This window comes from Eschrichtius robustus, chromosome 19 (assembly GCF_028021215.1).
Source record: "Eschrichtius robustus isolate mEscRob2 chromosome 19, mEscRob2.pri, whole genome shotgun sequence".
Classification (NCBI taxonomy): Eukaryota; Metazoa; Chordata; class Mammalia; order Artiodactyla; family Eschrichtiidae; genus Eschrichtius; species Eschrichtius robustus.
Genome location: NC_090842.1, coordinates 34,558,479 through 34,583,495, shown reverse-complemented (window position 1 = coordinate 34,583,495; position 25,017 = coordinate 34,558,479). Strand labels below are relative to the sequence as shown.

Genomic DNA, 25,017 nt, shown 5'->3' with positions numbered 1-25,017 from the left:
TCCCATTTGTTTATTTTTGTTTTTATTTCCATTTCTCTAGGAGCTGGGTCAAAAAGGATCTTGCTGTGATTTATGTCATAGAGTGTTCTGCCTATGTTTTCCTCTAAGAGTTTGATAGTGTCTGACCTTACATTTAGGTCTTTAATCCATTTTGAGTTTATTTTTGTGTATGGTGTTAGGAAGTGTTCTAATTTCATACTTTTACATGTACCTGTCCAGTTTTCCCAGCACCACTTATTGAAGAGGCTGTCTTTTCTCCACTGTATATGCTTGCCTCCTTTATCAAAGCTAAGGTGACCATATGTGCGTGGGTTTATCTCTGGGTGTTCTATCCTGTTCCATTGATCTATATTTCTGTTTTTGTGCCAGTACCATACTGTCTTGATTACTGTAGCTTTGTAGTATAGTCTGAAGTCAGGGAGCCTGATTCCTACAGCTCCATTTTTCGTTCTCAAGATTGCTTTGGCTATTCAGGGTCTTTTGTGTTTCCATACACATTGTGAAATTTTTTGTTCTAGTTCTGTGAAAAATGCCAGTGGTAGTTTGATAGGGATTGCATTGAATCTGTAGATTGCTTTGGGTAGTAGAGTCATTTTCACAATGTTGATTCTTCCAATCCAAGAACATGGTATATCTCTCCATCTATTTGTATCATCTTTAATTTCTTTCATCAGTGTCTTGTAATTTTCTGCATACAGGTCTTTTGTCTCCTTAGGTAGGTTTATTCCTAGATATTTTATTCTTTTTGTTGCAATGGTAAACAGGGGTGTTTTCTTAATTTCACTTTCAGATTTTTCATCATTAGTATATAGGAATGCAAGAGATTTCTGTGCATTAATTTTGTATCCTGCTACTTTACCAAATTCATTGATTAGCTCTAGTAGTTTTCTGGTAGGATCTTTAGGATTCTCTATGTATAGTATCATGTCATCTGCAAACACTGACAGCTTTACTTCTTCTTTTCCGATTTGGATTCCTTTTATTTCTTTTTCTTCTCTGATTGCTGTGGCTAAAACTTCCAAAACTATGTTGAATAATAGTGGTGAGAGTGGGCAACCTTGTCTTGTTCCTGATCTTAGTGGAAATGGTTTCAGTTTTTCACCATTGAGGACAATGTTGGCTGTGGGTTTGTCATATATGGCCTTTATTATGTTGAGGAAAGTTCCCTCTATGCCTACTTTCTGCAGGGCTTTTATCATAAATGGGTGTTGAATTTTGTCGAAAGCTTTCTCTGCATCTATTGAGATGATCATATGGTTTTTCTCCTTCAATTTGTTAATATGGTGTATCACGTTGATTGATTTGCGTATATTGAAGAATCCTTGCATTCCTGGAATAAACCCCACTTGATCATGGTGTATGATCCTTTTAATGTGCTGTTGGATTCTGTTTGCTAGTATTTTGTTGAGGATTTTTGCATCTATGTTCATCAGTGATATTGGCCTGTAGTTTTCTTTCTTTGTGACATCTTTTTCTGGTTTTGGTATCAGGGTGATGGTGGCCTCGTAGAATGAGTTGGGGAGTGTTCCTCGCTCTGCAATATTTTGGAAGAGTTTGAGAAGGATAGGTGTTAGCTCTTCTCTAAATGTTTGATAGAATTTGCCTGTGAAGCCATCTGGTCCTGGGCTTTTGTTTGTTGGAAGATTTTTAATCACAGTTTCAATTTCAGTGCTTGTGATTTGTCTGTTCATATTTTCTATTTCTTCCTGGTTCAGTCTCTGCAGGTTGTGCATTTCTAAGAACTTGTCCATTTCTTCCAGGTTGTCCATTTTATTGGCATAGAGTTGCTTGTAGTAATCTCTCATGATCGTTTGTATTTCTGCAGTGTCAGTTGTTACTTTTCCTTTTTCATTTCTCATTCTATTGATTTGAGTCTTCTCCCTTTTTTTCTTTATGAGTCTGGCTAATGGTTTATCAATTTTGTTTATCTTCTCAAAGAACCAGCTTTTAGTTTTATTGATCTTTGCTATTGTTTCCTTCATTTCTTTTTCATTTATTTCTGATCTGATCTTTATGATTTCTTTCCTTCTGCTAACTTTGGGGTGTTTTTGTTCTTCTTTTTCTAATTGCTTTAGGTGCAAGGTTAGGTTGTTTATTTGAGATGTTTCCTGTTTCTTGAGGTAGGCTTGTATTGCTATGAACTTCCCTCTTAGAACTGCTTTTGCTGCATCCCATAGGTTTTGGGTCGTCGTGTCTCCATTGTCATTTGTTTCTAGGTATTTTTTGATTTCCCCTTTGATTTCTTCAGTGATCACTTTGTGTGTATTGTTTAGCCTCCATGTGTTTGTACTTTTTACAGATCTTTTCCTGTAATTGATATCTAGTCTCATAGCGTTGTGGTCAGAAAAGATACTTGATACGATTTCAATTTTCTTAAATTTACCAAGGCTTGATTTGTGACCCAAGATATGATCTATCCTGGAGAATGTTCCATGAGCACTTGAGAAGAATGTGTTTTCCGTTGTTTTTGGGTGGAATGTCCAATAAATATCAATTAAATATCCATCTTGTTTAATGTATCATTTAAAGCTTGTGTTTCCTTATTTATTTTCATTTTGGATGATCTGTCCATTGGTGAAAGTGGGGTGTTAAAGTCCCCTACTATGATTGTGTTACTGTTGATTTCCCCTTTTATGGCTGTTAGTGTTTGCCTTATGCATTGAGGTGCTCCTATGTTGGGTGCATAAATATTTACAATTGTTATATCTTCTTCTTGGATCGATCCCTTGATCATTATGTAGTGTCCTTCTTTTTCTCTTGTAATAGTCTTTATTTTAAAGTCTATTTTGTCTGATATGAGAATTGCTACTCCAGCTTTCTTCTGATTTCCATTTGCATGGAATATCTTTTTCCATCCCCTCACTTTCAGTCTGTATGTGTCCCTAGGTCTGAAGTGGATCTCTTGTGGACAGCATATATACGGGTCTTGTTTTTGTATCCATTCAGCCAGTCTGTGTCTTTTGGTTGGAGCATTTAATCCATTTACATTTAAGGTAATTATTGATATGTATGTTCCTATTCCCATTTTCTTAAATGTTTTGGGTTTGTTATTGTAGGTGTTTTCCTTCTCTTGTGTTTCTTGCCTAGAGATGTTCCTTTAGCATTTGTTGTAAAGCTGGTTTGGTGATGCTGAACTCTCTCAGCTTTTGCTTGTCTGTAAAGGTTTTAACTTCTCCATCAAATCTGAATGAGATCCTTGCTGGGTAGAGTAATCTCGGTTGTAGGTTTTTCTCCTTCAGATCAGCTGTTAACCTTATGGGGATTCCCTTGTGTGTTATTTGTTGTTTTTCCCTTGCTGCTTTTAATATGTTTTCCTTATATTTAATTTTTGATAGTTTGATTAATATGTGTGTTGGCGTGTTTCTCCTTGGATTTATCCTGTATGGGACTCTCTGCGCTTCCAGGACTTGATTAACTATTTCCTTTCCCGTATTAGGGAAGTTTTCAACTATAATCTCTTCAAATATTTTCTCAGTCCCTTTCTTTTTCTCTTCTTCTTCTGGGACCCCTATAATTCGAATGTTGGTGCGTTTAATGTTGTCCCAGAGGTCTCTGAGACTGTCCTCAGTTCTTTTCATTCTTTTTTCTTTCTTCTGCTCTGCAGTAATTATTTCCACTATTTTATCTTCCAGGTCAGTTATCCGTTCTTCTGCCTCAGTTATTCTGCTATTGATCCCTTCTAGAGTATTTTTAATTTCATTTATTGTGTTCTTCATCGTTGCTTGGTTCCTCTTTAGTTCTTCTAGGTCCTTGTTAAATGTTTCTTGCATTTTGTCTATTCTATTTCCAAGATTTTGGATCATCTTTACTATCATTATTCTGAATTCTTTTTCAGGTAGACTGCCTATTTCTTCTTCATTTGTTAGGTCTGGTGTGTTTTTACCTTGCTTCTTCACCTGCTGTGTGTTTTTCTGTCTTCTCATTTTGCTTATCTTACTGTGTTTGGGGTCTCCTTTTTGCAGGCTGCAGGTTCGTAGTTCCCGTTGTTTTTGGTGTCTGTCCCCAGTGGCTAAGGTTGGTTCAGTGGGTTGTGTAGGCTTCCTGGTGGAGGGGACTAGTGCCTGTGTTCTGGTGGATGAGGTTGGATCTTGTCTTTCTGGTGGGCACGTCCACGTCTGGTGATGTGTTTTGGGGTGTCTGTGGCCTTATTATGATTTTAGGCAGCCTCTCTGCTAATGGATGGGGCTGTGTTTGTGTCTTGCTAGTTGTTTGGCATAGGGTGTCCAGCACTGTAGCTTGCTGGTCGTTGAGTGAAGCTGGGTCTTGGTGTTGAGATGGAGATCTCTGGGAGATTTTTGCCGTTTGGTATTTCGTGGAGCTGGGAGGTCTCTTGTGGACCAGTGTCCTGAAGTTGGCTCTCCCACCTCAGAGGCACAGCCCTGATGCCTGGCTGGAGCACCAAGAGCCTTTCATCCACACGGCTGTTCAGCAGCTCCAGACCTTTTCCCGGACTCACTCCCGGCTAGCTGTGGTGCACTAACCCCTTCAGGCTGTGTTCACGCCGCCAACCTCAGTCCTCTCCCTTTTGGGAGGTCTTACGTCTTCTTTCAGCATTCAGTGGGTGTTCTATAGGAGCAGTTCCACGTGTAGATGTATTTCTGATGTATCTGTGGGGAGGAAGGTGATCTCTGCATCTTACTCTTCTGCCATCTTCTCCTCTCCTCAGCAATTGACTTTTGTTTATTAACTTTGTATCCTGTAACCTTGCTATAATGGCTTATTAGTTCCCGGAATTTTTTTGTTACTTCTTTGGGATTTTCTACATAGATAATGATGTCAGTAGCAAACAAAGGCAATTTTATTCTTCCTTTCCAATATGTATACTTTTTATTACCTTGTTTTGTTTTATTGCATTAGGACTTCCAATATGATGCTGATTAGGAGTGGTGAGAGTGGACATCTTGCCTTGTCCCTAATCTTAGTGGGAAAGCATCTAATTTCTCACCATTAAGTAGCTGTAAGATATTTGTAATATGTTCTTTATCAAGTTGAGTAACTTCCCCTCTATTTCCGGTTTGCTGAGTTTTTTTCTTTTTTGGGGGGTGGGGAGCCGCACCGCGAGGCATGGGTGAATATTAGTTCTCCAACTAGGGATTGAACCCGTGCCCCCTGCAGTCATAACCATTGGACCACCATGGAATTCCCTTGCTGAGTGTTTTTGATTGGGTGTTAGATTTTTTTCAAATGCTTTTTCTGTCTATTTGATATGATTATAGGATTTTTCTTCTTTAGCCTGTTGATGTGATGGATTACATAAATTTATTTTTGAATGTTGACTCAGTCTTGCATACCTGGAATAAATCCCACTTGGTCATGGTGTATAATTCTTTTAGTACATTGTTGTATTTGGTTTGCGAATATTTTGTTCAAGATTTTTACATCTGTGTTCAGAGATACATCAGAGATACTGGTCTGTAGTTTTTCTTTCTTATAATGTCTTTGGTTTGGGGATTAGGGTAATCGTCTCAGAGAATGCATTAGAAACGATTTCCTCTGTTTCTATTTTCTGGAAGAGATTGTAGAAAATTAAGATAATTTCTTCCTTAGATCTTTGGTAGATTTCCGTAGTGAACCCATCTGGGGTTGTTGCTTTTTATTTTAAGAGTGTTATTAGTTATTGATTCAGTTTCTGTGATAGACATAGGCCTATTCAGATTGTTCTTTTCTTCTTGTATAAATTCTGGTAGATTGTCTCTTTCAAGGAATTGGTCTATTTTATCTAGGTTATCAATTTGTGGGTTCATAATATTCCTTTATCTTCCTGTTAATATCCATAGGATCAGTAGTGATGGCCCTTCTTTCATTTCTGATGTTAGTAATTAGTGTCTTCTCTCTTTTTTCTCAGTTTGGCTAGAGATTTATCCATTTCATTGATCTTTCCAAAGAGTCAGCTTTTGTTTCACTGATTTTTCTCTATAGATTTCTTTTTTCACTGATTTCTGCTCAAATTTTAATTATTTTTCTTGTCCTTACTTTGAACATAATTTGTTCATCTTTTTCTAGTTTCCTAAGGTAGAAACTTAGATAATTGATTTTTAGATCTCTCTTCTTTTCTTTCTGTATTTTTTTTTTTATAGATTTATTTTATTTATTTATTTATTTTTGGCTGCACTGGGTCTTCATTGGTGCTCGCGGGCTTTCTCTAGTTGCAGCATGCAGGGGCTACTCTTCGTTGTGGTGCGCGGGCTTCTCATTGCGGTGGCTTCTCTTGTTGCGGAGCACAGGCTCTAGGCATGCAGGCTTCCGTAGCTGTGGCATGTGGGCTCAGTAGTTGTGGCTTGCAGGCTCCAGAGCGCAGGCTCAGCAGCTGTGGCGCACGGGCCCAGCTGCTCCGCGGCATGTGGGATCTTTGCGGACCAGGGCTCGAACCCACATCCCCTGCATTGGCAGGCGGGCTCTCAATCACTGTGCCACCAGGGAATCCCTCTATTTTTTTTTTTACTATTTGCATTCAGTGATATAAATTTTACTCTATGTACTGCTTTCCCTGCATGTCACAAGTTTTGATAAGGTATATTTTCACTTTCATTTAGTTAGGACTATCTCTTGAGACAACTTCTTTGACCCAAGTTTTATTTAATTTCCCAATTATTTAGTCTCCAAGTATTGCATATTTAATCTTCAAATATTATATTTCGGATTTTCCAGCTATTTTTAAATTACTGATTTCTAGTTTAATTCCACTGAGGTCTGAGAGTATACTTTGTATGATTTAAAATTTTTTTAAGGTGTGTTTTGTGGCCCAGAATGTGATCTGCTTACAAGTCTTTTTTTATCCCCCCAGGAAATGTGCTGATGTAAAGTTCTCTCATTTTTATTGTATGTGACTTCAAAGTAACATACAGTTAAAAAAAAAAATCAGAATGAAACAACCCAAGTGTTCATTGATGGATGGATGGGTAAACAAAATGTTGTAATATACACACAATGCAATATCATTCAGCTTTATAAAGGAAGGAAATTGACCCATGCTATGACATGGATGAAACTTAAGGATGTGCTAAGTGAAAAAAAAGCCAGTCACAAAGGACAGAATTGAATGAGAGTCTACTTCTATGAGATATCTAGGGAGTAGTTAAATTCATAGAGACAGAAAGTAGAACAGTGATTGCTGGGCGTTTGGGGGCGGGGGAGAAGAGAATGGGGAGTTAGTGTTTAATGGGTACAGAGTTTCATTTGGGGAAGATTAAAAAGTTCTGGAGCACACACTGCAACTACGGAAGCCCGTGTGCTTTAGGGCCTGCATGCTGCAACTACTGAGCCCGCGAACCACAGCTACTGAAACCCGTGCGCCTAGAGTCTGTGCTCTGCAACAAGAGAAGCCACTGCAATGAGAAGCCTGCGCACCGCAACGAAGAGTAGCCCCCGCTCACCGCAACTAGAGAAAGCCCGCACACAGCAACGAAGACCGAACGCAGCCAAAAAAAAGAAAAAAAACAAGTTCTGGAGCAAAGTTTCAGTTATGCAGTATAAACAAGTTTTGAAGATCTATACAGCATGGTGCCTATAACTAATAGTACTGTATTGTATACTATAATATTGCTAAGAGGGTATGTCTTTTGTTATGTATTCTTACCACACACATTAAAAAATTAAATAAAGGGGGCAGGAGGAAACTTTTGGGAGGTGCTGGATATGTTTTTGGCCTTGATGGTTGGTGATAGTTTTACAAGTATGGTTATATACATTAAATATTTATGTGTCAGTCATACTTCAGTAAAGTGGTTTAAAAAAAAAAGTTCTATCGATGGATAGTAGTGATAGTTTCACAAGATGTGTATGTCTTTTTTTGTTTTTTTAGCGTCTTTATTGGAGTATAATTGCTTTACAGTGGTGTGTTAGTTTCTGCTTTATAACAAAGTGAATCAGCTATACGTATACATATATCCCCATAACTCTTCCCTCTTGCATCTCCCTCCCTCCCACCCTCCCTATCCCACCCCTCTAGGTGGTCACAAAGCACCGAGCTGATCTCCCTGTGCTATGCCGATGCTTCCCACTAGCTATTGGTTTTACATTTGGTAGTGTATATATGTCCATGCCACTCTCTCACTTTGTCACAGCTTACCCTTCCCCCTCCCCGTGTCCTCAAATCCATCCTTTAGTAGGTCTGTGTCTTTATTCCCGTCCTGCCTCTAGGTTCTTCATGACCATTTTTTTTTTTTTTTTAGATTCCATATATATGTGTTAGCGTAATAGTATTTGTTTTTCTCTTTCTGACTTACTTCACTCTTTCTGACAGTCTCTCAGTCCATCCACCTCCCTACAAATAACTCAATTTCGTTTCTTTTTATGGCTGAGTAGATGTGTATGTCTTAATGCCATAGAACTGCACACTTAAAAATGGTTAAAATGGTAAATTTTATGTATATTTTACCACAGTTTTTAAAAATGGGAAAAAATTTCTTTAGATCAGAACATTGACAAAGAAAAGGTTGAATTATTTTTAAAATTTCTTTATTCCAAATGTTTGTATTTATTTTTATAGTTTTACTTATTTATTTATATCTTTTTATTATTTTTTAAAATAGATCTTTATTGGATTATAATTGCTTCACAATACTGTGTCAGTTTCTGTTGTACAACAGAATGAATCAGCCATATGCATACATAAATCCCCACATCTCCTCCCTCTTGAGCCTCCTCCCCACCCTCCCTATCCCACCCCTCTAGGTTGTTGCAAAGCACCGAGCTGATCTCCCTGTGCTATGCGGCTGCTTCCCACTAGCTAACTATTTTACATTCGGTAGTGTATATATATGTCATGCTACTCTCACTTCACCCCAGCTTCCCCCCACACCCCGCCCCGTGTGCTCAAGTCCATTCTCTATGTCTGTGTCTTTATTCCTGCCCTGCCACTAGGTTCATCAGTACCATTTTTTTTTCTTTAGATTCCATATATATGCATTAGCATATGGTATTTGTTTTTCTGTTTCTGACTTACTTCACTCTGTATGACAGATATTGAGCTCCATGAGCTGTTTGTATATTTTGGATATTAATCCTTTGTCTGTTTCCTTTGCAAATATTTTCTCCCATTCTGAGGGTTGTCTTTTTGTCTTGTTTATGGTTTCCTTTGCTGTGCAAAAGCTCTTAAGTTTAATTAGGTCCCATTTGTTTGTTTTTATTTTCATTACTTTAGGAGGTGGGTCAAAAAAAATCTTGCTGTGATTTATGTCAAAGAGTGTTTTTCCTATGTTTTCCTCTAAGAGTTTTATAGTGTCTGGTCTTACATTTATGTCTTTAATCCATTTGGAGTTTATTTTTGTGTATGGTGTTAGGTATTGTTCTAATTTCATTCTTTTACAAGTAGCTGTCCAGTTTTCCCAGCACCACATATTGAAGAGGCTGTCTTTTCTCCATTGTGTGTTCTTGCCTTCTTTGTCATAAAGTAGATGACCGTATGTGCGTGGGTTTATCTCTGGGCTTTCTGTCCTATTCCATTGAGCTATATTTCTGTTTTTGTGCCAGTACCATACTGTCTTGATTACTATAGCTTTGTAGTATAGTTTGAAGTCGGGGAGCCTGATTCCTCCAGCTCCATTTTTCTTTCTCAAGATTGCTTTGGATATTCGGGGTCTTTTGTGTTTCCATACGAATTGTAAAATTTTTTGTTCTAATTCTGTGAAGAATGTGATTGGTAGTTTGGTAGGGATTGCATTGAATCTGTAAATTTCTTTGGGTAGTATAGTCGTTTTCACAATATTGATTCTTCCAATCCAAGAACATGGTATATTTCTCCACCTGTTTATGTCATCTTTGATTTCTTTTATCAGTGTTTTAGTTTTCTGAGTACAAGTCTTTTGCCTCCTTAGATAGGTTTATTCCTAGGTATTTTATTCTTTTTGTTGCGATGGTAAATGGGATTGTTTCCTTAATTTCACTTTCTGATTTTGTGTTGTTAGTATATAGGAATGCCAGAGATTTCTGTGCATTAATTTTGTATTCTGCAACTTTACCAAATTCATTGATTAGCTCTAGTAGTTTTCTGGTGACATCTTTAGGACTCTCTATGTATAGTATCATGTCATCTGCAAACAGTGACAGTTTTACTTCTTCTTTTCCAATTTGTATTCCTTTTATTTCTTTTTCTTCTCTGATTGCCGTGGCTAGCACTTCCAAAACTATGTTGAATAATAGTGGTGAGAGTGGACATCCTTGTCTTGTTCCTGATCTTAGAGGAAATGCTTTCAGTTTTTCACCATTGAGAATGACGTTTGCTGTGGGTTTGTTGTATATGGCCTTTATTATGTTGAGGTAGGTTCCCTCTATGCCCATTTTCTGGAGAGTTTTTAATCATAAATGGGTGTTGAATTTTGTCAAAAGCTTTTTCTGTGTCTATTGGGATGATCATATGGTTTTTATTCCTTAATTTGTTAATACGGTGTATCACATTGATTGATTTGTGTATATTGAAGAATCTTTGCATCCCTGGGGTAAATCCCACTTGATCATGGTATAGGATCCTTTTAATGTGCTGTTGGATTCTGTTTGCTAGTATTTTGTTGAGGATTTTTGCATCTATGTTCATCAGTGATATTGGCCTGTAGTTTTCTTTTTTTGTGATATCTTTTTCTGGTTTTGGTATCAGGGTGATGGTGTTTTTGTAGAATGAATTTGGGAGTGTTCCCCCCTCTGCAATCTTTTGGAAGAGTTTGAGAAGGAGTGGTGTTAGCTGTTCCTTAAATGTTTGATAAAATTCACCTGTGAAGCCATCTGGTCCTGGACTTTTGTTTGTTGGAAGATTTTTTTTTTTTAACCTTTCATTCATTTATTTTAAATCCTTTGTTCATAGGAATTTAGAGACTATTTTCAAACTAGTACAAATATTTTATAAGTAATATCTAGCAGTTTGTTAACCAGTGGAGTATACTGCACAACAAACTACCTTACATCTTTCAGGAAGAAAAATCACTAAATTTGAAAAGTAAAAAGATGTCACCCACTGAATTCGGACACAATTAAAATGTGCTTTAAGTATTTGTTTGGGGGAGGGGGGTCACACTCTTCTACTCAATTAAGAGAAACATTTATACAGTCCAGGTCTTCTATTTTCTTTACACCCGTCATGCCATGAATTCATAGGGAATGGGCTCCAACAGTTCAGGATCCTTTCCACTGGTTCTCACAGAGTGTGCTTCTGTGGGTGGAGCAGGCTGGCGCTTCAGTTGAACCCAAGTACCTTTCTCTTTGTCTTCCTTCTTTTTCTGATCATTTTCCTTCACCCATTTCAGGAAGCTGTCCCGGCTGTTAGAGTGCTTAATATGCTCGATACGCACATTAATTCTCTTGGCAAAAATCTTGCCCTTAACTTGTTTGTTTACAGTGATGCCAAGAGCATGCTGGGTAACATTGTAGACTCTCCAAGTTTTGCCATGGTAACATTTCTGGGGTATTCCTTTCTGAACAGTGTCCAGATACCTACAGTATCACCTTTCTTGTAGATTCGCATGTATGTGGCCAAAGGAACAACTCCATGTTTTCAAAAAGGCCTAGAGAACATGTAGCGGGTGCCCCTCCTCTTTCCCTTTGCATTGGTCATTTTGGCGAATTACTGGAAGATGGTGGTTCCAGCCGAAAAGCTGTTGGAAGATTTTTAATTACAGTTTCAATTTCATTGTTTGTGATAGGTCTGTTTATATTTTCTAATTCTTCCTGGTTCAGTCTTGGAAATTTGTACCTTTCCAAGAATTTGTCCATTTCTTCATGGTTGTCCATTTTATTGGCGTATAGTTGTTTGTAGGAGTCTCTTATAATTCTTTGTAATTCTGCAGTGTCAGTTGTGATTTCTCCTTTTTCATTTCTAATTTTACTGATTTGCGTCCTCTCCCTTTTTTTCTTGATGAGTCTGGCTAAGGGTTTATCAATTTTGTTTATCTTCTCAAAGAACCAGCTTTTAGTTTTATTGATCTTTGCTATTGTTTTCTTCGTTTCTATTTCATATATTTCTGCTCTGATCTTTATGATTTCTTTCCTTCTACTGACTTTGGGGTTTTTTTGTTCTTCTTTCTCTAGTTGCCTTAGGTGTAGGATTAGATTGTTTATTTTGATAGTTTTATTTATTTATTTATTTAATTTTTAAAGAAATATTTATGTGGTTGCATTGGGTCTTAGTTGCGGCTCGCGGGCTCCTTAGTTGCAGCTCTAGGGCTCCTTAGTTGCGGCTCGCGGGCTCCTTAGTTGTGGCATGCAAACTTTTAGTTGCAGCATGCATGTGGGATCTAGTTCCCCAACCAGGGATTGAACCTGGGCCCCCTGCATTGGGAGCGTGGAGTCTTATCCACTGCGCCACCAGGGAAGTCCCTGTATTTATTTTGAGACTTACGTGACTAGTTTAATTTTCATTTGTGATTGATCTGATAGAATCTAATTGTGTTCAGTTAGGATTTCTTATGGTGTGATGATGAATAGAATTTTTATGTAGATTAGCACAAAATTATATGTATGATGAATCTGATACTCGCAGAAGATATTCATGCATTTATTTAAGGACACTCTGCTTATGGACTTGATTGATTTGTGGCCACGTGGTAGAATCATCATGGGGTTTGAGATCAGAGGATCTTCAGAGGTCATTTATTCCAGTCCTTTAAAAAATTGATAATTTGAACCTCAGAGAGGTTAAATGACTTTACCAAGTTTCAAGTTAAGTGGAGTGACTTTATCTTTAGTTGAAACCAGGGCTTCTTACTAGCCCTAGTCTATAATTGATCTTAGTTATAGAGAATCTGGTCCTGTTAGCCTAACTCTGTGATTTCAAATAAAACTGGGGGTTGGTGTTTGACTTCCTCTGCTGGCTGCCACTGTGTTTCCTATGGCCCATGCAGATAATGGTGTTCTGCTTAATGAGCTTGATAAGAGCAACGCCTAAACCAGTTACTTCAACACAGGGTTCTCAGTCTGAGGAAGTTAAAAAAGAGAATTCTGATGACTGGAACCCACTCCGCAGAGATTCTGATTTAATAGGTCTGCAGTGGGTGGTGGCTCTCACATCATATTTAAAAAATAATAATCATATGCAGCACGGATTGGGAAGTACTGCTTAAAACCCACTTTTAGAGCGTGGGTTCCCAAATCCGGTTAATTATTAGAATCCCTTGGACCCCCTTGCTATAAGAGGGATTCCTTGTTGAGGTGGGAGATGAGATGCTGGAAGTCCTCCGAAGTTATGCTCAAAATGGAATAGCTTTGCCTTCCCACTAACTTTCCTGTATTGACTAAAACCAGACCAAGTGAATGAAACAACTTCAAAATAGTTATGTGGGCAACAGACATCATCTTAATGAGGTGAAGTTTGGCTAAGGCTTTGTAACACTATCGTTTTGGGGATGAAAAGTAAAAATGCTTATTAAGGAGTTTGAGATTATGTGTAAGATTTTTTAAAAATTTGGTCTTGTACTAAAAGTGCTTTTTTCCTTTTTTTTTTTGGCGAGGAGGGCGTCTGGGGTTGTTTTGAAGGAAGGAAACATGTTTACATTGTTGGAGAGGTGCAGAGGGAAGTGTGTTTTTGTATTTAAATGTGAAGACAGGGCACCTTCAATGCCCTTTATCAGTTAGACTCAAACCACCTGTGTTCATATAGATTTGAATTCCCTTAATGGAATATTAGATAAATCACATGCAATTTATGATCCAGAGATTTTTCTTAAATTATAATTATGGAAATAAGGCATGAATTTATTCTCTTTGTAAAAACTCAGAACATTACAGAAAAGCCAGGAGTCTCCTTTGACCACCATTCTTATTCTTAGCCCCAGCCTCTTCTTCAGAGGTAGTGATTGTTTCCAGTGTCCTGTGGGTCCTCCCAGAACTTTTCCTACCGGGTGGACTGTATTTTGTAAATTTTGTTTTTTTCCAAATAATGTATATTGGAAATTTTTTCGTGTTGGTTCACGTGCTGTGTAGAATTCAACTGTATAGTTGTACCATAATTTTTAAAGCCATTTTCCTACTGGTGAACACAAATGTTGTTTCCACTGTTTCCTATTCCAGTGCTGCAGTGAACATTCTTGTGGATGCCTCTGTGTGCGCATGTGCTGTGATTGCTGGGGCAAAATGCTAAATTGTCCTCCAGCCAGGTCATGCTGCAGAAGTGTTGAGGAGGGGAACTCAGGAGAATTTTCTGGACTTCATTGAATTCGCAAATATTTCAGTGAAGACACAAGAGTAGCAGAGCAATTTTTTTGTTTATAATTGTCAAAAATTTGAGGAGTGTTTTGGGTTTGCTATGCAGACCCTGAATGTCTTCATGCCCAGTGCCATTGTGCTGGCTGCTGACTTGGAAATACTTTATAAAAAACGCTGAATTAGGTTAGTGATGTGAAGATGATTAACAGATAATGGTAGCCAGAATAATTGTGTCAAAACAGCAAGAAATATCAAGAGAATTTGATGAGTTCTGCATTTTCTTTGGTGCTTGCCTTTCATAATAGTGTTAGAAACTTTACGTTGTATATTCAATAATTTTTATTGTATATTTGATCAACTTGACTGTAAAATAACAACAAATATACCATTTCAAAGAAGCTCTTCATTAAAAATTATCGACTAACATTAGTCTCCATAAACTCTTATTTGTGTCATTGTAAAAGATCCATTTAAAAAAATACAATTTTCTTCTACTTGAAAGATCTTACTGCTTCTCCTAGTTTACATTTTGCATGGTCTTTTCCATGTATTTACATAGTCTACGATGCAGTGTTTTTTGGGGAAGGTAGAACATATTTTCCTACATGACTATACCAGGGTTTACTAAAGCACGCCCCTGTTGTTGGACATCTAAGTTGCTTTTTATTTTCTGTGGTGAATAAAGCATGAGAAACATACTTATAAGTGTTGTTTACTTTTTTTTTTTTTAAAGATTTATTTTTTTATTGATTAATTGATTGATTGATTGATTGCTATGTTGGGTCTTCGTTTCTGTGCTAGGGCTTTCTCTAGCTGTGGCAAGCGGGGGCCACTCTTCATCACGGTGCGCGGGCCCCTCACTATCGCGGCCTCTCTTGTTGCGGAGCACAGGCTCCAGACGCGCAGGCTCAGTAATTGTGGCTCACGGGCCCAGCTGCTCCGCGGCATGTGGGATCCTCCCAGACCAGGGCTCGAACCCGCGTCCCCTGCATTAGCAGGCAGATTCTCAACCACTGCGCCACCAGGGAAGCCCTGTTGTTTACTTTTTTTTTTTTTTTTGTTTACTTTTGAGCCAGTTTCTCCATCTGTGTTCCTCAAGGTAAAATTGCTGGTCTCATGTGTTAGAAAGACTGTGAAGGTTAACGGTGAATGAGGGAAACTGTTACCACTTTTCTGAAAGCTCCCAGGCTCCTACCCCCAAGTAGATTTGGGCTTTATCCGTTTACTTATTTTTGTCATGGAATAGTGGTTGTGAGATTTTTGCCCCATGGGTTTGTTGGTGTGTGTGTTTGTTTGTTGAGGTACGTGTAAATGTGTTGGCTGTATTATTATTCTACTTTGAAGTTTCTAGTGTGTTAATGTTCTGATTTTTCTCACGCGTATCACTTTCTTATCTGAAAGTGAGGTAATAGTGAACTTGGCACCACTGAATTAGAACATTGGCAGTTTGTCCTTGACCAGAAGATCATATGCCCAGGAAAGAGGTAATTACATGAGGGATTCAGCAGTTCCAGAAATGGGTGGTTGTGTCTTCCAATGGAGAATGTCAAAGAGTTATTCAGATTTATATAACTTTCCATAAAATGAGACAAGACTCCCTAAGTAATGGTAAATTTAAGGACATATAATATATGCTCATTGTTAGGGAAGTTAATGGTGAAAAGAGTTTTTGTTTTAGTTTTTTTGTTTTTGACTTTCTGTGGATGCTTGAGGATTATCCTGTGAAACCAGCAGTGCCCAGGAGGGAGCTGAGGTGGGCAGGCGCAGGTTCATGGACTCTCTAATGACATGTGGAGGAGCTATTGGGACTCTCGAATTAGATTGATATTGCGTTAAAAGTTCTGAATGCCTTAGATACATGTTGACCCTGGGATCCCTAGGTCCTTTTTGGGTCTTTCAGTATTTCAAAAAGCATAACAATTTGCCTGTTACCGTGGTCCATGTGCTAAGTAAAATGTCAAGTTGTTTTGTTTTGGGTTTGTGTTAAGTCATTTACTACCTGGATATACAAGTCTTCTTTCTATTGACTTATAGACTCTCCTATTCCTCTTATTTTGCTTTGTGGTAACATACAAGTTAAGGCAGAATCTTTTGGGGTCTGTAATGGCAGCTTGTCCTTTCTTTTTCTTTTTTCCCAGTAATAGCCTCATTGAGATATGTACAGTTCAGATGTTTTTTAGTATATTCACAGAGTTGTACAGCTATCATCAGAATAAGTTTTAGAATATTTTCATCACCCCCAAAACAAACCTCATATCCACTAGCAGTTACTTTCTGTCTCTACGGATTTACTTATTTTGGACATTTCATATAAATGGAATTATATAGCATAGGTGTCCTTTTGTGTGTGCCTTCTTTCACTTAGCATGTTTTTAAGGTTCATCCATGTTGTAGTATGTATCATTCCTTTATGTGGCTGGATAACATTTCAGTGTGTCCACATTCTGTTTATCCATTCATCAATTGATGGACACTTGGATTGTTTCCACTTTTTTGCTATTGTGAATAATGCTGTTACGAACAGCTTTTGCGTGGGTATACGTTTTCATTTCCCTTGGATAGATACCTAGGAGTGTTCCCTCTTTTGGTTCTTAGTGTCATTTTGAGCCTGGTGTACTTTTACATCTCCCATACTTACATGGAAATAGTGTTTTGGCTAAAAGAAAAAAAAAAGATCTAATTGTGTGTTTTGTGTGTGTGTGTGTGTGAGAGAGAGAGAGAGAGAGGGAGAGGGAGAGGGAGAGAGAAAAAGAATGACTATGAATGGCTCTAGGGTTATTTCTACCCTGATCTTATTTGTACAGTTTTGATATAACTGGCAAAGTAGCAAAGCTCCAAGTTGCAGTTGCTTCCAAGTTCTGGCTTATTTGGGAATTTTTGCCTTTTATTGACAATTTTCAGTTACCTGCAGTAAGTAATTATGAACCAATCGTAACTGTATTACTAGCCTGGTATGAATTTAATTGTATATAGAAATGCTGCAGTTTTTACATTAATTCTAATGGGAATTAGTGTTTTTTTAACTTGCAATTTTGGAGGCAAGCAAAAATTGTAAGACCAATTATGGTCTCAGAGTGAGAGATAGAAAAGTCTGGCTAGTGAATGCTGATTGACAACTCTGACTGCTTGTTGATGGCAGCTTAGATCTATGTGGAGAGGGGAAGATGGGAAGTAGAAGGTGCTCTTGATGGTAAATTGGGAACATGGCCTGTGTCTGGGCTGTCTGCTCATTCATTGTGTAGAATGGCTAAAGGAAGTTTTAATTCCTTATTATGTAAACTTTTGATTCTTAGTCATTTCAAATTTTTATTATTAACTATTTCAAACATGTGGAGAGGATACAGAATAACAACGAACCCCTGAGTACCCACCATCTGGATTTAACAAATTTGACTTTTTCCCTTTTTTTCCCTCCCTCCTTGCCTTCTTTTCTTCCATTTTTTTTTTCTTTTTTTCCTTTACATAAGGAATATCACTTTTCAGATACACTTGAACACTGTTTGGCATACCACCCATTTACCTCCCTCCTTTCCCAGAGGTAACCACTCTTGCAAGGCTGATGTTTTTATGCTTCTATGTTTACACCCATAGCAATATATACCATTGGTGTCTATATTTTTAAACATTACATAAATGGTTTAATTTTTAATTCTAACTCTGTAGCAGTGTTTCTCAAATTAAGATCTTCATAAAATATTTTTGGCAGATATCCAGCGTTAGCTTAAGTTTTTCTTATTGTGACAAAATATACATAACATAAAATTTACCATTGTTAAGTATACAATTCAGTGGCATTAAGTACATTCACATCATTGTCCAACCGTCACCACTATCAGTTTCCAGAATTTTTCGTCATTCCAAGAAGAAACTATCTACCCATTAAACTGTCACTCCCCATTCCCCCCTCCCCTCCAGCCCCTGGTAACTAACCTCTGTTCTGCTTCCCCTCTGAATTTGCCTATTCTAGGTACTTCATATAAATGGAATCATGCAATATTTGTCCTTTTGTGTCTGGCTTATTGTTTCACTTAGCATAATGTTCTTAACATGCATGTTATAACATATATCAAAATATCCTTCGTTTTTAATGCCAACTAATATTCCACATTTTGTTTATCCTTTCATCTGTTGATGGACATTTGGTTTGTTTCCACCTTTTGGCTATTGTGAATAATGCTATGAACATTGGTGTATAAGTATCTTGAGTTTCTGCTTTCAATTCTTCTGGGTTTATACCTAGGAGTGGAATTGCTGGATCATATGGTAATTCTACTTTTTAAGGAACTGCCACAGTTTTCCACCTGAGCTAATCATTTTATATTCCCACCAGCAATGCAGGAGGGTTCTGATTTTTCCACATCTCACCAACACTTGTTAATTTCTGTTTATTTGCTAATAGCCATCCTAATGGGTTGAAATAATCTGATGGTACTGATTTGCATTTCTCTAATGACTATTGATGTTGAGTATCTTTTCATGTGCTTATTGGTCATCCATAGATCTTCTTTGGAGAAATGTCCATTCAAGTCCTTTGTCCATTTTTGAATTGGGATTTGATTTTGTTGTTGAATTGTAGGAGTTCTTTGTATATTTTGGATATTAATCCCTTATCAGATATATGATTTGAAAATATTTTCTCCCATTCTGTTGGTTGTCTTTTCACTCTCTTAATAGTGTCCTTTGATGTACATAAGTTTTCAATTTTGATGAAGTCTGATTTATCTATTTTTTCTTTTGTTGCCTGTGCTTTTGGTTTTATAGCCAAGAAGTCATTGCCAAATTCACTGTCATGACTCTCCAGCGTTTCTTCTAAGAATTTTATAGTTTTAGCTCTGAAGTTTAGGTCTTTAATCCATTCTGAGTTAATTTTTGTATATGGTGTAAGGAAAGAGTACAATTTCATTCTTTTGTGTGTGGATATCCAATTTCCCCAGCACCATTTGTTGAAAAGACTGTCCTTTCCCCATCGACTGCTCTTGGCACCCTAGCTTGAGTTATTTTTATTATAATGTAAGAATGCACACAAGGATAAATTTCTTATGCTTAAAAAAGGTTACAGAAACAAAACAACCAGTTAAATATAGATAAAATGACAGAATCAATAAAATTAAAATTAATTTATGGGACAGACGATGTTTTACGCAAATCAAATTGCTACTCTCAATGTAAATATGATATTGCCTGCTGTGGTGTTGGGAATGCACTGGAAATGCCTTTAGTACCTTGCCATGTGACAGCTCAGTTCTCTCATCATTCTTCTCTATTCTGAAAACTGTAGAAATGTTCAGGGGTGCCATTTGACCTTTACTTGGCATATATGTGTGATACATGTATCAGGTCTTACCCTGTTCTTGACTGTTAGTACAGACCAATTAAAATCCTATTCTTTGGCCTTAGCTTGATGGTAAACACAACAGCACATGTGGGCTGGGGGAATCCCTGGGCGGCTCTCTGTTTCCAGAGAAGCATCTGGATGATCCAGAACAAGCTCATGCTAATGTTATTAGAGTAACATTGAAGTGAAAGCACACAATTTAAAAATTCTCATAGAGAACGTATGGACTTGGAAGAAGTATCTACAGGGCCAGTTTGAGACACATTTCTTTCTTCCTTTTTTCCCTTCTTTCTCTCTTTCTCTCTCTCCCTCTCTCCCTCTCTCCCTCTCTCCCTCCCTTTCTTTCCTTTCTTTCCTTTCCACGCCACGCACGTGGCATGTGGCATCTTAGTTCCCCGACCAGGGATCAAACCTGCGCCCCCTGCATTGGAAGCAGGGGAGTCTTAACCACTGGACCACCAGGGAAGCCCCAGGTTCAGTTATTTTTATTATAACTTCAGGGTTTTTTAAATTGCTTATCTTTAGTGCTTTTATATATTACTGTTTTTTGTCTTGATTACAACCAAAATAAAAGCTGGTATTCTTAGTCTCAGATCCTGATGTATGTGTTTAAATATAATTGTACTGCCAAAAATCTGTCAAATTTGGGTTTTATTGCGTTAGTTTTGTTTTTTGTGGATAACATGACCCTCGAATACCATGTCTTCTCACTGTTAAATTCTCAACTGAGTTGTCCCTATTTGAAGTGTAAGACTGCCAATTTGATTTTAAAATATTGGAAGTGAATTATGGTGAGATAGAGCTGTGAAGAAAGAAGCTTCATGTTCCTCTGGTTATAAATGCCTTTGGCATTTGTTTCTACTTGAAGGCAACTTTTTCCTAATGCTTTTTTGAGGGAAGAACGTCTCACCTCTTCAGATAGGTCTGGGGGCAAATGGCTAAGAGACATGAACCAAAGCCCTGCTCTGTCTCCTGACAGGAAATCCCTTTCACACTCTCTCTCAAGTGTTTTAGTATGTAAGTGTGTTTCCTATTTGTGTAAACTCCTATATTTAGCGCCCAAAATCAAACTCTTATCTTCTATGCCTGACATGAAGTTTTATGACATGTGGACGTGGGTGTGGGTAGATGTACATATGTCAGCTGAGGGTCCCTTCCTCGAGAAGTGCTTTTCTGTACTGCGTCCTGGGTCTGGGGACACAGAGCTGAATCGGAGAGTCGAGTCGGAGCAGGGAGGCCGTGAGCAGGGCATTTGCTCTGAACTCGCTTGGATTGACTGCTGGGCAGGAGCACTGAGGAGGAGCTAAAGTAATACTGCATCTGGGGACTTGACTGAGGAGGTGCTAGCTGAGCTCTCAAAGGCTGCGTAAGAAGGTGTTCCAGGCACAGGTCCTGCCTGTGCAAGGGCGGGGCTCTTGAAGAGGCCTGGCGTGTTCCAGCACAGTTCTTTGTGGCTATACTGGGGGGAAGAGGCATCAGGAAATGACACAGATAGCTTGAGGAAGGGTGATCACGTGGAAGATGGCCCAGAGAAGGGAAAAGCTAGGGGCAGGGAGACCAGTTTGGTTTCCATTTTGGGGAAACAATAACTCAGGGAAGAAAATGCAAGCAGGAAGGCTAGGTTTTGGAAAAAGACAAGGAATTTCATTTTGAACTGAGTTTGAGGTGACATCTAGGTAGAGAAGTCTAGCCGGCAGCTGGAAATATAGGACGTGTGTGTGTGTGTGTGTGTGTGTGTGTGTGTGTGTGTGTGTGTGACAATTTCTTTGTAAAAATCAAATTCTAGAGCCTCCTGAAGATGTCACTCAGACTGCGCTAGGGACTGCCCCAGGGCTTGCTGTTATTCACTTCTCTTGGTGCCTACTTGCATTTGGAAAAGAATCAGACTGTACAAAAGGCTATATAAATCCCTATACCTCAGACCTCAGTCCCACCCCCTCCCCCCAGAGGAAACCACTGCGAGCAGCTTTTATGTATTCTTCCAGAAATTTGTCTTGCATATACCCACACATTTAAGTCCCTAGAAGGGGTGAGTCAGACAGCAGCAGAAACTTACTACTACACTCACTGCATCATGCATGCAGTAACTTCCCAAGTGTGTCATGTGTCAGTTGCTGCGTGCCCGGCTTTGGGGTCCCTCTCTGCTCAAGTCTTCCAGCTGCCTGGTGTGTAGCCTTTTGGTCTGCAAAGCTCGATTATTAGAGTAAGTTGAATCTTTTTCCTTTAAGTGTTAATTTTCTTTAATATTTTTCCTTGTTATAAAGATCTTGTTATAAAAATATACAATGGTAATTAACATGTATGCATTTTAAATGATAGACTATATATATCAGTGTATACTTTTAAAAAAAGTGAGTCTCTTCCCACCCCCAAATTCACTCACCAGGTTTAATCACCATAAACAGTATGGTATATAGACCATGTTCTGTGGGGCGAAGCTTTGGGGAAATACACATACACGTGTATTTTTCACATGGAAAAATATAAAGAAGATAAGTGACCTGTAATCTCTCCAAACAGATAATGATGATTCCTGTTAGAAAAGCAGACAAACAAATAAACACTAGTGGTTTAAAAAAAATTATAAGATTATACAGAGTGATATGAAATAAAAAACTAAAGTGTCCCCACCTCTCCTGCCATGCCCTGTCCCTACAGTCATCCCTGTTAACTGTTCTCCTTCCAGAAAACTTGTAATGCAAATAGAAACATATTGTGACTCTCTCTCTTTGTGTGTGTGTTTTTAGTTTTTTATTTTATTTTTTAAAATTTATTTTATTTATTTATTTGGTTGTGCCGGGTCTTAGCTGCGGCGCGCGGGATCTTCGTTGCGGCATGAGGGATCTCGTTCCCTGACCAGGCATCGAACCTGGGCCCCCTGCATTGGGAGCGTGGAGTCTTACCCACTGGACCACCGGGGAAGTCCATGTGTGTGTCTTTTTAACGTACATGAAAGGGATCCTTTCTTTTAAACATAACAAATCTTAGATCTTTCTCTCTCAGCTCATATAGCTCTTCATCATTCTTTTTAATGGGTTATTGGCTATAGTTCAAGGGAAGGTCAATGAGTACTCCTATGATTATTTAATTGGATCCCATTGATGGACATCGAGGCTGTTTCTCAATTATTTAGTATCCTAAATCACGCTGTGGTGAATATCCTTGTTCCCTCATCGAAGTATTTCTGAAGGGTGAAAAGAAGGGGATTTGTTTTTAAACAGCTTTACAAAAAACTGCACATATTTCATGCAGATATTCAACTTGATGAGTTTGGACATATGCATACTCCCATGAAACCATCAGTACAATCAAGGTAATAGATATATCCAGCACCTGCAAAAGTTTCCTTGTGTCCCCTCCCTTGTTTTGTGGTAAGAATACAACATGAAATCTACCCTCTTAACAAATTTTTAAGTGCATAACACGGTATTGTTAACTACAGACGCTGTGTTGTATAGCATATCTATAGAACTTATTCATCTTGTTTAACTGAAACTTTATACCCATTGAACAACTCCCCACCCACACCCCCATGCCAGCCCCTGGCATCTACCCCATTCTGTTCTCTGCTTCTCTGAGTTTGTTTTAAATATTGCATATAAGTGGAATCATGCAGTATGTGTCTTTCTCCGATTGGCTTATTTTTCTTAGCATAATGTCCTTCAGGTTTGTCTATGTTGCAAATGGCAAGATTTCCTTTTTTAAGGCTGAATATGAATAATATGTCATTATAGGTATAGACCATGTTTTCTTTATCTGTTCATCTGTCAATGTACATTTGGGTTGTTTCCATATCTTGGCTATTGTGAATAATGCTGCAGTAAATAAACATGGGACTGCAGATAAGACACTCTTCCAGATCCTGATTTTAATGAAATAATGGGATTTAAAAAATTATTTATATAAACATTATTTATCACTAATTAATACAACAACCTCTGGAGAGGTTGTAGTAATTTATATTTTTACACACAGCATGTGAGTGCCTTTTCCATATGTCCTTGTCAAAACTGGTTATTATTAATCTTAAAATTTGGGGTGGGGAGTAATTGACAGTAATTGAATAGAACTTTGTCAATGCCTTCATGTAAGTGTGAAGTTATAATTAATGAGGACTTCAGTTATGGAAACTGGAAAGCTTGACCTTGATGTGGCAGTATTCTCAGGCACATTGCAAGCTGGGCAGGTGTCCCTCAGGAAGCAGGGTTACCCCTGAACAGATTTTGGCTGAACTGCAGGGGGCAGTGTTGAGCAGAGGGGCCAGCAGTGGGTGATCTGCCTGCCTTGGCCTGGAGGCATCAGGGAGACTGCCATGTTGCCTCTGGTTTTGAGGGTACAGAAGTTCCTAAGAGACTCACACCGCCACTCTGGGCAACCCAGCTGAAAGGGTGTGAAGCAGTTCTTCCCTTTGATAGCAAGAGAAACTGAGCCTTTGAGGGCCATTTTGAAAGGCTAACATTTCTCCCTGGTGGAACTTTTCTCAGAGCAGAAGCAATTTTTTTTTTCCATGTCTCTGTTTTGACCTAAATTATCTGTGGGGTTGTACTTTTTAAAATACAGAAGCTATTTTTTGTTGTTATTTCTTCCTTGTCACTTTAAATTTTTGTATTATCATTAATTTTGAGATTAACATAAATTTTACCCCAGCAAATTAATTTTGATTCTGTTTTCTTGTGTTTTTTTGGGGGGGTGGTATCCTCTCCAGTTGTATAGTAGCACCTACTTTATCATATTGCTTTTATATTATGTACTTTTCCTTTAAAAACAGGGAGTGGGTGTGCTTTCTTGCTCACTTTATCTTTTAAAAAGAAAACATTGATATCCTGATAGAGGGCACTGTATTTTGATCACTCAGGAATTTTGATCACAGGAGAGTTGTATTTTATAATTTAAGATGAGAAACTGTAAGGCTGCGTATGTAGCATGCAGCAATATTTACTAATTAATCATATTGAGTTTTGACCCAGATGTGGGAGAAACTAAAGTTTTCTCTGAGTCGTTGATTTCAGAGGCATAAAGTTGCATTAATATGTGAAAGCAAACTTGCAAAATTTCTCTAGTTTCCAGCCTCTATTAGGTCATCATGTCACTCAGAAGTGTGCCAGGCATGTAGTAGTTACTCCAAAAATGGGATTCACTTCCTTCAGGATTTTTGAAGCCCCTAGATATACATGGCACCATGCCAGTAAAATTATGCAGTCCACAGGGATAGAGCCCCTCAGAATTATTTAAAAATCTTTACTGGAAATTTATTTCCTAAATATACCAACATTTCTCACTTAGTTCTTTAAGCATTTTACAAGTAGCTAGTTAAATATAGACGAGATATAGGTAGTGATGCTTGTGTTTGGGGTGGGTAAGGAGATGACCCTGGCAGGCTTGAGATGGGTTCCCTTGTTCTTACTGTTCCAGTACGTTTTTGTTTTAATAGCCCTCCCTTTTTCCTTTATTCCTCTTTCCCCCTTCCAATATGGCAAATGCAAATCTACAGATAAGCTGTAGAACCATATTTTCCTAAATGGGAAGATGGTTCCATGGATTTTTAAAGTTTAGGG

General features: G+C 38.1%; 1 protein-coding gene and 1 pseudogene across 4 annotated transcripts in view; one reads left to right on the top strand and one right to left on the bottom strand.

Annotated features, from left to right (window-relative positions):
• TENT4B (terminal nucleotidyltransferase 4B) overlaps positions 1-25,017 on the top strand; it is a 62,541-nt gene that overhangs the window by 18,521 nt on the left and 19,003 nt on the right. The gene's annotated exons all lie outside the window — the stretch shown is intronic.
• On the bottom strand, positions 11,067-11,567 carry LOC137753310 (large ribosomal subunit protein eL21-like; annotated as a pseudogene).